The 15,250-nt window shown below is 37.9% G+C and overlaps 1 protein-coding gene across 1 annotated transcript in view; it reads left to right on the forward strand.

Moving 5' to 3' along the window:
• Positions 1 to 15,250, forward strand: part of spop (speckle type BTB/POZ protein) — a 78,299-nt gene that overhangs the window by 11,629 nt on the left and 51,420 nt on the right. The window contains exon 2 of the mRNA XM_039670097.2: positions 11,345 to 11,483. The gene's annotated coding sequence lies outside the window, so the exon portion shown is untranslated. The remainder of the gene's footprint in view (positions 1 to 11,344; positions 11,484 to 15,250) is intronic.

The raw sequence follows: 15,250 nt of genomic DNA on the forward strand, positions 1-15,250 counted from the left end.
TCTCTGTGACTTTACTTGTCTAAATACCTGTCTCTCCTCCACACTTTTTTTGTCTTTCTCCCTGTCTCCGGCTGATATGTGTCTAACTGCTCGTTAAGCCATCTGTAAAACCTTTGATCTCAAAGCTTTGCCACTCAGCAGCCAAACAGAGGAGTGTGTGTGTGTCTGTCTGACTTGGGTTTGTTTCACATGTGTGAGAGAGATGAACAAACTCCGAACGTGTGTATTTAGTGCAGCATCTCATAGAGTTATAGAAGGCAAGTGCAGTGAAATCCATTTTTTGAAGCACTTAGTTTGTTTGGTCTACATTATAATAATTTGTGGACCTTGCAGTCTAAATTGTTTGAATTGAATTAAGGCGTTTATTCCAAGCTCATAAAAAAGTAGGGACGTCCTGAGCCGATCTCAAGGATTGGTATTGGGGCGGATTAAAGGGACACTTCACCCATTTGCATTAAGCATTGTATCGTTAGAAACCCAGTCATTTTTGAATGGTCGTGCATTATTCCTTAATTTTTCCCTGAGATGGGAGAAATAAGGATTTCAGTGTTGCAGTTCCTGTTTATGATGTAAAAATTGTCATTTTGCGTTCAAGCTGGAAGTCCCATATATTGGTAGAGGGGTTGAGACTACAAACACTTGTATCCTTATTTTCTCAGGGGGTGGGATCCACTCACGCTACAGACCTATTACAGATCAGTGGGTGGGACTTCACTTTCTTAAACTAAAAACATATCCTCCATCTTGTTTGGAAGCTAAGCTAACAGGCACTTTGAAGCCAGATGTAAAGTTACGACAATGGTGAAATGTACTCAATATGATATGGAAGAAGAGGATTTTGAAAGTCTGATGATGTTTGAATCAGATGTTTGTGGCTATTTTCCTCTCCTGGAACGCATTGCTGCACCGCATCCATGTGCAGGCCTGTTAACGCGGGTACGGAAAAATATATACATATGCACTGCAAACGGAGTATGTGTGAAACAGGCGTTAGCCAGAACTGTTGGCCCTACAGAGTATAGTTCGCTGCTGCTTGTTTGCGGCATAAATCTGAACCAATGGATGTTGCACCGTTTTTTTTCCACCAGCTCCTGTTTCGCTTTCAGCCATGTTTACTCAAGATGACGAATACATGCTTTGCTGCAGAGACTATTTATACAGAGACATGCCACTTCCTCAATCCTTAATACAACTATAGGGAAAACCAGTAACACCAAAGATGGCGGTTGTATGCACATGCCCCGCCCCTCCCGCTGAAAAGCCAATCGTCAGCTTTTAACAGTCAAGCCGGGAAACATTTAAGCCTATTGTCTGGTTCCACCGACGAATGTGCACAGTTTGAAAAGGCGGCAGATTAGATATCTCTTAGTTGTGTAAATATCAGCCATGGCAAGTCTCCCGGAAGTTCCAGGAGTCTCCCGTAGATTGATGGTGGCTTCCTGACGACCGCAAATTAGTTCAAATCTCCTGGAATCTAGAGCAAGCAAGCAGTAGTGCGCGCACGACAGAGAGCGAGAGAACCCTTGCGCATGCGCAGTAAAAGTATAACCTTAACCTGTGGGGAAAAAGGTGTTTTAAACCTTATTTTGGGGCAAAGTCATCAAACTTTTTCAGCAATTTTTTTGAAACTCAGCAAAGTTTCTATACAAGCAGTTTCTATGTCCCGGTGACCAGTGAAAGTGCAGTTCTGCCCATTCATTTAGATAGGAGCCTGATCTTGTTAGTCCAAAATAGTTGCCCAGAGGTGTTGCCAAGATGGCGGCCGAGTGGCATGACTTGCCTAAAAGGACTTTGGTTGCAGCCGTTTGCAGCTCTTGGCTCTAAATTTCGCGGTAAGATTGCGTAACACGCATTATCGCGATCGTGCAATTAGTGTTGTCACGGTACCAAAATTTCAGTATTCGGTACCGATACCAGTTAAAATTCACGTTTCTCGGTACCAATTTGGTACCAAAGCTTAGTTTAAATTTACATATATTTAAGTGTTTATCACGGTTACAAGTATGGAAACTGTACATTTGTATTATAAACACTTTAGAAAAAGATTAGATAAAATGACCTAAAATAAACAATAGTATACACTAACACATTTTTAAAGTTGTTTGTAAAGTTTTAATCCATTATTTATTTAATGCACAATGAATTAAGTGAACAAACATGAACAATCAGGTGTTTGTAATAAATAACATTTTCAAACATTAATTAATGTTGTAAAAATATATTGTTCACTCAATGTGTTGATAACTAAGTAATGTTTATGAATGGTATCTTTGTAGCATTACCATAAAACATGTTTTATTTGACTTGACTGTCCTTTTATTAATCTAAAACTGCATTCATATTTAATTTTAAAAAGGCTTTTTAAACCTGCTGAGTTATAAAGGCAAGAATACGCCTAGAACTGGCACTGACATTAAATGACAATACTAATACAATAGTACTCTGGTGTCGGGTAGATACTACTGTGCTCATGTACTCGTAAAACTACCCCGAAAGCACTTTAGAGGCCGTTCACATATCGCGCGTGTTTTTTAATTATATTTTTGCGCGTGCTTATTCTTTCCAAAGCGCTTGCTCTCACGCGGCGTCTGTCGTTGCTATGCAACGCCAACGAGTTTTTATTAGGAGCGCGCTTGAATCACGCCTATATTTGAAATTGCGAATTTGCATGTAATCGGCCTCTTATGGCAACGTGACATTAGCCTAATCCAAAATATTTCCATATGTGGCTCTTTCCTCCTTTCTTGTCAACAAGTGGATTCAGAGAGAGAGAGAGCCAAATCAGCGTTATGAAGAGGACGCAACTGTGCACGTTTCAGACATCGCGTCTAGAACAGAACTGGATTAACCTGGTACTCGGTACCTAGAAAAGCTGGTACCGTAACATTTTTTTTTTTTTTAGTACCGACTTGGTACCGAAGTACCGAGTTTTTTGACAACACTACGTGCAATATAATTAAAATCCATATCTTAGACCAATTTTGTATTGTTTATATTGCATATCGTTTATATCGCCCATTACTACTTAGAGCAAATAATCTCTCACACAATGTAACACTGTCCATCAATAAAAGGGTGAAAGAAATACTGACGAGGTCTTGATATTGACGAGGGGCGGAGAATTCGCATCAGCTGTGTGTGTGTGTGCTTGGCCATCATCATCAAGTGGTATTTAAGACTGGACGTGCTGCGATGATGATAGCTCATTTCACAACGAGAAAACACTCACTTTGGTCTTGTCTTGTCAATGGAACCATTTGGCAACTTTTTAAAAGTAAACTTTCGATTCAGAAACTTGTACGCTGATATCACACAGCTGCCATTTTGAAATCGAAATCAAGGCTCCGGTGGGAAGAACCCCGGAAGTACAGATACACAACAATGCCCTGGACTACCAACCTGAAGCTGCTGCAGCGATTTACACTATTGGATGTATAGTATATAGGATATGTATATAATTCGTTCCGGCTTCTTTTTTTACGTTGTGGGTTATATATATAAAAAAAATTAAAATATGAATAAAATATAAATGAAAATTAAACAGAGCCATTTCAAAATGGCGGCTGCGTGAAATCAGTGGATTGGCATCCATTTCGGTGTCTTGCGCTCGCCATCCACCTGAAAATGTAACGTTAACTAAATATTTGGCCGGCTCGCAAGCCCAAACAAGTGTGTGCGGCGTGCCTGTTGTTTTCTTTCTGGTCTAGCTAGATCCGCTTGCGCTTTGGTCAACGAAGCAACAAAATGTCCCTGCGTGGCGCAGGCTATCGAAATGAATGGGTTTCACGCATGCCTCGTTGCAAAAGCATGTAAAAAAAAACTACTAAGTTTGCTAGGCGAAAAAGCCTGTTAATCACGCGATTAAAAAAATGAACACCGTTAAAATGTGTTTGCGTTAACGCCGTTAATGACGTGTTTAACTGACAGCCCTAATATATATTTTTTCAAAGCGAAATGTTAAGCGCAGATTTAAACCGAATTAGAGCTGCATCAAAATTATACTGTACTGATTTGGTAAAGGCTGCGTTTTACTTATTCACTTACGCCTGACTGAATTAAAGCAAGGTTTATGATGTTTTAATAGCAGCCTAAGTGAAGTAGAAAATTACCAGTGGAAGGGTTGATTGGAAATGCACTACTTGCTTCAAATTTCTGGTGGGTTTGAATCACCCATGCTTGAGATGAGTGCATGTTTGTGTGCGTGCCAGTGGCTGAAAGGACATTCTTTCAGTCTTATCTGTTCATCAATTCGAGGAACCACTCAAAGAGGGACATGTTTGCTCTCCTTCATCTCACTCTCTCTGTGCTGTCCATCCAAACGGGTGGCCTGGGTCTTGTCTCAGCAACGTGTCTGCTGGTTTAGAGAGCTGCACTTTTGATCAAAGCAATGCGTGTCTCTGAGGGCTCTAATGCCATTCTCATCAGGTATGATGTCGAGATGCTTTATAGATCTGCTCAGAATACCTCCTGACAGCCACACACACAAACACACTGATGCCACCGATAGCGCTTTGTATCACCATCTTCTTAGGCGCAGAATCAATTATCAGTAATTAAGTTAGTGTCAAAGTCTATCACTCATTCAACCGAACAGTTTTATCTTCATTCATCTGCTTCTGACCCTCTTCAGATGTCCAAGAAAGGCCTCTCTTCTTCTGGTGACATCTTTGTTCTTTCTTTCAGTTCAGTGCTTCTCTCACTTTTCATCTTTCGTCATCTGCAAAAAAAGTGTTCTTTTATTCAGTGTCGTTTACTCCGAATGTAGACTGTTTGAACATGTAAATAAAACAAATCAAATTAAGAATAATTTTTTCATCATAATGGCTAGTGGGGTAATTTTGACTTAATTTAAATTGACTCATTTTGTTTATTAAAGAAAAAAAAGAAACCATTAAGTACTTTTTATGTTATGTTTTATTACTTATTAGAATTTTTTTTTTTTCAAAATCACATTGTTTATTGCTTATTAACATTTGAAAAAGTTATGTAGTCTAGCCATCATGGAATATATACACAAATAAAATTATATTATAAGAAAAGAGATGATTATCAATTTCTCACAGACTGTGTCAAGATAATATTGACCCATATATGCCCAAAAGTGTGTTAAGCAGAAAACTGTGCTGCATAGGATCATCATGTAAATTAACTTATAATTGCATATAGAATGGGAACAGTACACCATAATCATTTTGGAGAGACTCTTTTCATGTGCCCAAGTGGAAATTACCCAATTGGAAAACAATTCAGTTGCTCAATGCGCATGTGCAAATGGTATACACCTCTTCCCCCCCCCCCCCCCAATGCTCCATGGAAGTTTTCTCATCTCCAGAAGTCCATGTGGCGACACACACACACACACACACACACACACACACACGTCTATACACAATCTATTACTCTCATTAGGCCATCAAAACAAGTATGAATATTTTTTATGAGAGGTGGTGCTGCTGCACATAAAGTGTAAGAGCTTCCAGCAAGTTGTCTGCCAATTGTTTTATTCTCATAATCATTAGTGAAAAAATTAAAATGTTAAAAATAAAATATTACGTTAACTGCAGTCAAAGCTAAAGTTCAGCTGAATGATTAATAATAGTCCCTCCCACATTAAAATGCATTACATATAAATTAAAATATTGCCTTTGTTGGATAGAAAGTGTAAATTCAGAATGTATTTCTTCACACCAGTCCACACAGTTTATCGACAGTTATGAAAGGCATTTCAAAGGTGCAGATAAAAGCATTCGAAAGAAGGAATGTAGTGTGAGAGCACTTGAAGAAACAGGAAAAGTGAAGCACTTTTTGCTGAGAGCATCTGATCATGACTTGCTGCCCTTGAAAGTCTTCGGTTAAATTGTGAAGGGGAGCATTTATCTTCTGTATACCTGTGTGAGCGTGTCAGTCCTCCAGCTGACAGCAGTGCTCTTCATGTTGACGCATATTCTCTCTTATATGATGTTTTACACACTACAGTTTCACTCTGAAGAACACACCTGTACGTCTCGCTGCCTAATGCTATGCGCTACCTTCAAGTTGTTCTGTGCAGTCGACGAAGAGTGTGGAAAGAGTGATACGACCAGCATATCCTTCTCCATCCTTTTTATTTTGTTTCTTGTTCTAAATTTTACATGCAATGAATGGGGGTCTCTTCAACCCTTCCAAGTGAATATACTGTAAATGACATGACTCAGTGCTGCCATCTTACTGGTAGAGTTTAAAAAAAAATTATACTGTCAATGTGTCGAACTCGTCCATCCACGTTTATCCATTTTTGAGTATACTTTGAAAGCTGTGCGAACATGACTCTGCGTGAGACGGACCAGGACATGGAAAATAAAGAATACCCGGGCCTTTAGATGTTACCTTTCTCAAGTCATAATTATATATATATATATATATATATATATATAAATAAAATATTATAGAATGTATAGTATTTATTTCTGTTTTTACTTGACACAGTAGCCCTGTAAATCAGCATTTCTAACTTAAACTCCCTGTAAAGGCAATTCTACAAAAAAACGCATTATAAATGTTTCATATGTATTGCTAACACATATTACAAAGACTGTGAACTGTGAAGTACTGAAATGTGGAGTTAGACCGTTAAACAGTTTTTCACCCTTGCAATTTTACGGATTTTTTGGGCGGGGCTAAAACAGGGCGCATTTGATGACTCATTTTGCTGATCTCATCTCTCCCCTAACAATAGAGCACATTCGCATTCGCCGCTCAATCGTGAGTGACTGTCAGTCCTATTAGTTACTACAGCCTACAGTTTTCTAGCTAGCTATTTGACAAAGAAATGCATAGGCTATTACCTGGATGCGATCATGTACAAAACAGATCGGTATCTTCATTTAAATTCCCTAAAAACGATCACAGCAAGTCAAGAAGAGGTTTTTAGACAGCCAACCTTGTTGATAAAGAGCTGAGGATCACCGCCAACACCCACCTGTGTAGTGATCGTTTTACACTGGATCGTTTTATAAACTTTCCTCAGAGACAACTGGGATTCACTGATTATTCACTGATAATCCGCTGTTACTGGTGAATCTCCCGCCTCAGCGTTCATCCTTCCATCTGCAAAAGCTTTCCCGTGAGTGGGCGTGGTTTCCACGCAGCCAGCGGACACAGACAGCGTTTGGGAGCAGAGAATACTGCTCATTATTTCATGATTTTGATAGCTTATTTTATGTACTTGCCGGCTTTTTTTATCATTCAAATTTGGCTGGATGGCTAATAACACATTTTTCTGTGGTGTGACAAACTCAGAACACATACTTAATTTTGACTTTACAGGGACTTTAAAGAAAAGTGATATAGGTGGAGGGTGGCGCATCAGAACAAAACACAACATGACAACATCAACATCAGTTGAGGGCTGCAACTTATAAGTAAATGATATAAGTATTTGAAATGATCATGATTTCTTAATTTCTAGTGAGTTTTCAAGGCCATTTTATGATTATTTGAAATAAATTTCTTACATACAGCTCCTTTAATATAGATTTACAAAATCGGCATTTGTCGGTTATCAGCTGTAACCTAACAATAATTGCCAGACTGAATACAAATTAGTACTTTGGGGTTTGAGGTTCCATTTAAATTAGCATTTGAATGAGGTCACCCTTCTCATATAAATTTGATATCTTGTAATGGTTCTTTAAGGAATAATTCACTCCAAAATTGTGAACTATGCTTATTCCTTTAATGGCCCACACCTCATGATAACAGTTTTATAATTTATGGCCGTTATCAAAGGAAATCTAATGTCGATGCAGGACGTTTAAAACTGTTCTTGCATGTAATCGGTCACCTTCTTTTTTATGCTTCCATTTTTATTCAGCTCACTTTTTCACTTTGTTTCTCATCTTCTGTCTTTTCTACTTCTCTCTTTTATTGCTGGTTCTGTCTTTCCATCTCTCCTAGCTGTAGATTGCCGTCCGGTGCTGAGTTGATCATCTGTCTCTATCTTGTCTCTTTCACTCTCTCACTTCATCTCTCTCACTCTTATCTCTTGTGCTCAAATTCATTCTTTAACTACTAAAGCACCTTTTGGCAATTGTGATTTAATTCAATTGTTGGGTCTAATATTGATTAAGCTGCATGTGATGTGTAAACCTGAATTGGCTTTTAACATTGATCTACTTTCAGTTTTTATATGCTTCCATGTTGTGATTTATACAATGGGCCGAACAAGTGTTTGATGAATTACTTGAAAATGAATTGAATTACTTAAATCATAGTATACAATGTGATTTTCTGGATTTTTGTTTTAGATTTTATTTATTTATTTTTGCTTTCTCGACAAGGAAGCGAGTGCTTTGAGAAGATCTGTTTATGTGCAGTTTGTGAGAAGGACATCAGGAAACTGTTTTCTACCTCCATCTATCCATCATCAGATGAAGGGACTTGTTTCTTTTTTTCATCTCTTTGCAGTAAAGGTGTGAAAATCAATAGTATTGTGATTCTTTTGCAGTGCTGAATAGATGCTCTCAGGCTCAGTATCAATTTTAATTATTATTGTGCTTGTCAAGGAATTGACTTTCTAAAGCTCATTAGATGGCATAATAACTAACTTCTTCAATTAGAGTGGAGAGGTGAGAATCCTGTGCAGCTGCCTTCTCTGCTTCTTCCCATCGAATGTGTTCACTTTGTTATGGGAAGGACAACTGGCAGTTTTATGGGATCATATTTGAAAGTCATAGTTGCCCCCCCCAAACTGAAAATGTCGTCATTTACTCACTCTCATGTTATTCCAAACACATATTACGTTATATCTTTCATAAATAATAATATAAGAAAGAGTTTAAAACTTGAAATATTACACACAAGTAATTTAAACGTGCCCTAAATGAGTTGAAATATTTTAATTTTGTCTCTAATATCTATATGTGGCTTATTTAAAAGCATTTCAAATGTCCAGATATGATTTTACAGGTCCATTTTCAACTCTAGAAATTGGCTCTAGAATGTCTTTTGGCTCTAGTCTGTTTTTACCTTATTTGGAAGGGTCATGATGAATAGTAATGAGGAGTTCTGCTCTGATTGGCTGTTTCATTGCGGCCTCATTGTGTTCAAAGACAGCTGTGTTCCCTTAAGCCCGGAACACACCAAGCCGACACCGGCGAACTAGCGCTGATGAAAGCCGATTGTGTTGTCGCCTCTCGTCGGGGTAAAAAGCTGCACTTGAACACACCGAGAGAACTACAGGCGACTGTCAGCTAGAATGTGCATTCTGCGCCTGCGTGTAAATAAGCCAACTGTCTATCATAGTTGCAGATATATTAGTCTATATTCGTCATTCAAAAAGGAAAACTGACACTGCCGGCTGCAGAGACACATACCATAAACAAAGCAGCGTGTGCTTACCGTTTTAAATATCAATCCTGCTAAACTCTTTCTTCATTCCACTCCGCTCATGTTAATATTGAAATATTCACCAAGGAACACTCAGGTAAGATGACGTAACATAAGAACAGCCTTCTGTCTTCTTCTTTCCCAGACGGCTCGACGCCAATTCAACATGTTGAATCGGGCAAAACAAAGCCGACGGCACAGAACCGTGCAGAACACACCGAAGAAACTTAGTCTGCCGACGCACAAAAACTCGTGGTCTGGATGTGAAGCACATCCTGCCAAATGCTTTCCTTCAAACAATGCTCATTCTAACATTACAATCTAAAAACAAAAATGATTTTATTTTTAAATTCACAAAAAAAAGAAAGAAATAAAAATCACATACTAATGTTAGCCTTTTATTACCCCATTATAATAGTGACTTTTTTTGATAAAAATACACTTGTAGGTTTAAAATTCTACATGGCAAATTATTGTCCAACGATACATTTTAGTAAGGATTATTGCACTCCATCTGTTTGGTGTGCATCCGTGCGACATCGCTTGTTTATGGAAATCTGTGGAATTTTAGCGGAGATTTACTTGCAGTACGCACATCCTCTCCTGACAGCAAAATGGAAATATTTGCATGACTTTCTAACGTTTACAGAATACTAATGGAGAATAAACCTTTAAAATGTAAGTTATGCACTAAGGAAAGCACCACATCTCAAACGCATTAAACAGAGCAAGTGTCTGTCAGCACACGTGTCTCAGAGCATCTGATGGGGCAAGCCACTTAAAACTATTGGCCTTGCATCTTAACTATATTTCGCCAGTTATTTTGAAGCCCTTATTATAAAGCATGGCTCATGTTTTATGTATGTTCCCCGCAGCCGTTCATATGCGTCCTCTTCTATTCTTCAGATGCGCTTGCAAAGTAATATACTTTATATCAATATAAATGGAATTGCCTCATTCCACATAATTTATAAAAAAAGATATATCGTACAAACTCAATATATACCACTCAGCCCCTACTCCTCGCCCCCTTGGACCAGACACAGGGGCGCTCGTGCAGCTGCCGGACCACATTCCCTTACCTGGACCCATCCTACTGCAGTTGATGCTTTGCTCCAATGCGTTGGAGTTCAATGACTGATCTGAAAGGGGCTTAATCCAGTCATCAGTGAGTCCGCCATGTGACCAATAATCTCTCGCTTTACACTAACACCTGCTGTACTAGACTGGACACACACACACACACATTCTTCTAGTTGACGGGAGAGTGAATCCATCCCTCAGTACCGCCGTGAGCAGGTTTTTTAGATGATAATGGTGTTAAGCTGAGGAGATTTGGGCATCCCTCAGAGTGTAGAGCAGTTAGAGCCCAGATTGTGTTTGAAGTTATGTCTAGGGGATGATGGGATTGATTTCTGAACTGGCCTGAGTCCTACAGGGCTTCAGACTGATCAACTGTCCTTGAGCGGTTCCTCCTCCTTAAATACCTGACTGTCCAGTGCTTTGCGAAGACTTTTTTTTTTTTTTTTTTAGCTTTGCTGTGGGCTGATTTTATGATGGAGAAAAACATGTAAACATTTTGAACTCAGTAGTAATGTGATATAGCAGAATCAAATTACAATCTATAATAATAACCTTCTTGGGTTATTATTATAGATTGTAATTTGATTCCATTTACAGTTAAGTGAACTGCAGCTGTTTTTGCAGAATTAATTTATGAATAATCTTGTCTTTTGGTTTGTGTCCAAGTTACAAACAACAGTTTTAATTCGATTGATAAAGTGCTATATATATATATATATATATATATATATATATGTATATATGTATATGTGTGTATATGTATATGTGTGTGTGTGTGTGTGTGTATATATATATATATATATATATGTATATATGTATATGTATATATATTATGTACTCTCGTTCTGTGACATTTTTGTGACTTCACACCAGTCTCTTCTGCTTCTTTTTTCAGATCTCTTTCTGGACACATAATTATACAGTAAATTAAAGCATAGAGGCATGCCGCAGAATCCACGAGGCTGAGCTCTTCTGACGAAGAGTGTGAGAAACGGCTGCCACGTGATGCCACATCTCTACCTCGTCACCAATAGGTAAGAAACATCTGCGTGGTGGGTAAAAGGCATGGCAGACCTATTGAACTTGATGAATTTGAAAAACAAGATCAAAACTTTTACTTTTATTTAGCTGCTTTGTACTTTTTGTATAATGCACATGTATTTTGTTTTGTGTCATGCTTTGATTCAGCTCAGGGTCACTTTCACTATAAGCTACATGACAGGAGTTATTCAAATAAGGGAAATAGAGTGGTTTAGGGAAGAACAAGAAGAGACAAATAAAATCTGCCTTTTTAATGGGAAGAGATGGACTGCAAGAGAATTTGCTATGATGCGAAGTGGAGGCTAAAAGAAAAAAGAAAGCGAACAGGAGTGTAAAGGTGAAGGCTTGGTGCTGAAGGATGCAGACTTGAGCATTTTGATGACAATGGGGCAATGAAAGTGTCATTTTTACAGCTAATAATGGACCACGGAGTGCTAAGAGAAAGGCTATGTGGAAATGGAGGGGAACATCTTGAATAACACATGAGAAGTTCTGTGAAGGATTATAATGTGTTAAATCTGTTTTCTCTCAGACCATGTACCCATATCCAAGAGGTGAAGGACTCTCATTGAGCTCACAGAAAGACTCATCTGCTAACTTAAAACACACCTCTCTCTCTCTCTCTCTCTGGTGCATGTAGTACGGATGACCCTGTGGTGATCACAGGCTTGAGTGCATTACTACTGACAGGATAATTAGCTGTTCATGACCTCGTGTCTGTTTTTATCCCCATCTCTGTTCTCTACATCTTTTTCAGCATTACCCTATGGCTCTTTTATCTCTTAAGAGAGGCACACTGTCTCTGTCTATCTCTTCCTCTCTGTAGTTGATGATTGTTTTGTACATGTGTGATTGTGAGTTGGTCGTATTGAGCAAATCCAGATTACATGAACCTTTCTTAAATCTGTTTCTTTGTTAATTTGAATTGCAGAAAACAAACTGTATATTCCTGTATCTGTATATCTCCTTACACTACCCCTACCTCTAAATCTACCCATCACAGAAAACTTTCTGCATTTTTACATTAAAAAAAAAAAAAAAAATCATTCTGGATGATTTATATGCTGCTTGTTTCCTCATGTGGACCTCAATTTAGGTCCGCACGGTGACGTGAGTCCCCATAAGTCATTGTGCATTCAGGTTGATTTTCCCACCGGGATAGAAAAAATGTGTTAGTCTGACCCACAGCAGTGATTTAAGTGTTGATTTATTCAAATCAAAGATATGAAAAATAACAGAGCTTATAAATGTAGTTTTTTATTTTGTTTTAGAACCAATTGAGAAAGTTTGTATTATTCTTTTTAGATGATATTATGTGCTTTATCATTTTTGTAAACTTCTGATGTAATGAAACTGTAGTAAGGTGGTGAAAGCAATGTTGATTACTGGCATTGAGGCCAATACATGTAGTACATGAAAGTGTGGATGTTATAGAAGTTTTATTCTATATTCCTTATGCTGAGTGTTTTTGGCACCAAAGCAGATGCAATAGCATTACATTACTGTTTTCCACCCTCTCTCTGATGTTTAGTGTTAAACGTTTTTTTTATTGTACCTTTCAAAACTTTTAATATATATATATATATATAAAACGGTCAGTTCGAATCCTTCATTCTGATTGGTCAAGAGCTGTGCTTGTTTATTCTCGATAAAACATGGCTATGACCGCTGCGCCCATAGCCATGTTGTTCTATGTTGTTTTTATTTGAGCTTTCATGCATTTTTACACATTGGAACGTTGTTGCTGTTCACGCTCAGGGACTATTTTTTTCTAGCGGAAGGATGGCTTTTAGTGATTTTACTTCAAGAAAGTTGCACTAATACATTGTTTTTTACTTTAATATTGTGTGGCAACCGTTTTATAAAAGCAATAAGGTACTCGAGGCAAGTGCTGTATCGTGAATAAGTAACGGCTGAAGGGGTTGCAGGCACTCCGCTTCACGTCGTGCCTAACAACGCCCTTCAGCCGTTACTTATTCACGATACAGCACAGCCTCTCGTACCTTATTGCTTACATGTATATAGTCTCTTATGCTCACCAAGGCTGGGTTTATTTGATCAGAAATACAGTTGTAGTAGTAATACTGTGAAATTTTATTACAATATACAAAAACTTTCAGCTTCATTACTCCAGTCTTCAGTGGCACATGATCCTTCAGAAATCATTCTATTAATATTTGGTGGCCAAGAAGCATTTCTTGTCATCAGTTTAAAAAATTTTTTGTAATGCTTAATTTTTTTTATGGAAACCATGATGCAGTATTCTTAATTAAAGGCCTGTTCACACCAGGATCTATAAAGATTACTCCACACCAGTGGATGATATCTTTGTTTATTCCAAGTGCGTGGTTGTCTGTTTCTGTTACTTTAAATGCTCAAGCTTGTTACAGCAGGATGGATTCTGATTGGCTGTCAATATTTTTATCGTTCATCAGCTGGATAAAATCGCTCTGAAAGTGATTACAACTACATCGTTTCTCTGTGCCGTTATCATTTTGGTGTGAACTCTCCCATTCTTCAATATTGGGAGTTATTTTTAGAACTATATATATTTTTTTATTAATCTTTATAGTTATCATCCTTAGTGTGATTTTAACTTTAAAAGAATAATATATATATATATATATATATATATATATATATATATACAGTATATAAAAAGTAACATTATCATACAAATGTCTTAACTGTCACTTGATCAATTGAATGCATCCTTGCTAAAAATAATTAATAAAAAAGAGAAAAACTTTTGAGCGGTAGTGTAAATGAGCTTTTTTTATGATTGGCTTATCTCTGCATATGTTAAGTTGAACAATTAACAATTTTACAGTGGACTGTGCTAATCAGTGTGACACTGCTAAGGTGAAACCCATACAGTTGTCAACATTTTCTGTAATTTTGTCACTGACACGGCAGTATGGGGGTTGTTTTTGGGGTTCAGGTTTCAGACGTCCTCCCGGGTGTACAGTGGAATCCCAGTTTTTGTGTGAAAAGTCTGTTTTTTTTGCAGTGACAGAAAGCCTCTGTTGAAGATCCATTTGCACATTACAGCACTCAACCAAATTTAAACAGTAACTTCCTCCCTGTTATTTAAGAGGTGTAAACACATGCAGTGTAAAAATCCTCCCAGTTTCAGATGTTGCCTGATACAAAGGCTGTTGAGAGGAGAAAGTCTCACGCTTCATCTCTTACAGTGCCTCACATCCTCACAAAAAAAAAAAAAAAAGATAAATTACCATTCGCCAGCTTTTTAATTCTTTGAATTTTATTCTCTTTCACGTTCTGGTGTGCGTACATGGGCAGTAGATGTAGAATATTCAGTGGGATGTGTTTGCATCAGGTAATTGGATGGCGTAGTGTCACTGGGGCTCAGTTTAAAGCCACATGCAGATTCCACAACGCCAAAATCCTACACACTCTGTCACACAAACTCATACATTGACTCAGTAGGGGTGAAACGATTCACATACGAAAAAAACAGCAAATGGTTTGCCACCCACAGTTCGGCACGTGTTTGAACCACGGTTCGTCTTGTTTAATGATGTTTCAGAAAATATAAATACATTTATATGAGGTTTTCATCAATTTTGAAAGGTAGTTATGACATTCAGCATACACCTTGCAAGAAAAAGAAACCACAACAAAACATGTCAAACTGACTTGACATACAAAGATGTGAATACATATTAGTGTACTTATAACATTTCTGTGCTCGTATGTGCGCCCTGTCTCACTCAGACTCGCATAGTACTGTAGCATT

Source organism: Pimephales promelas, chromosome 3, assembly GCF_988280905.1.
Source record: "Pimephales promelas chromosome 3, fPimPro1.hap1.1, whole genome shotgun sequence".
In the NCBI taxonomy this organism is placed as follows: Eukaryota; Metazoa; Chordata; class Actinopteri; order Cypriniformes; family Leuciscidae; genus Pimephales; species Pimephales promelas.